This window comes from Phalaenopsis equestris, unplaced genomic scaffold (genome assembly GCF_001263595.1).
Source record: "Phalaenopsis equestris unplaced genomic scaffold, ASM126359v1 Scaffold000143, whole genome shotgun sequence".
NCBI classification, from domain to species: domain Eukaryota; kingdom Viridiplantae; phylum Streptophyta; class Magnoliopsida; order Asparagales; family Orchidaceae; genus Phalaenopsis; species Phalaenopsis equestris.
Genome location: NW_018164585.1, coordinates 34544 through 34808, shown reverse-complemented (window position 1 = coordinate 34808; position 265 = coordinate 34544).

The window sequence follows — 265 nt, the reverse complement described above, 5'->3', positions numbered from 1 at the left end:
AAATGAATTAGCAGCTACATCAGGATTTTGGATAGATAAGTGAATCTCATCTGTTGTAGGATTTGCATAATCTCTTAGGGGTCTAGGTTGGTTTTCATTCTCTATTCCTTGATTGTTCAGGTTGTTTTCCATTGTATCAGAATTTTTAGGTTCTCTTCTTAATTTTCTAATCCTTTTAATAGCGAGTTCTAATTTCGAATCGTAGGATATAAGATTTTCAGGTCCAAATTTACGCATATAATTTGAAATCAGTACACAGTAATAT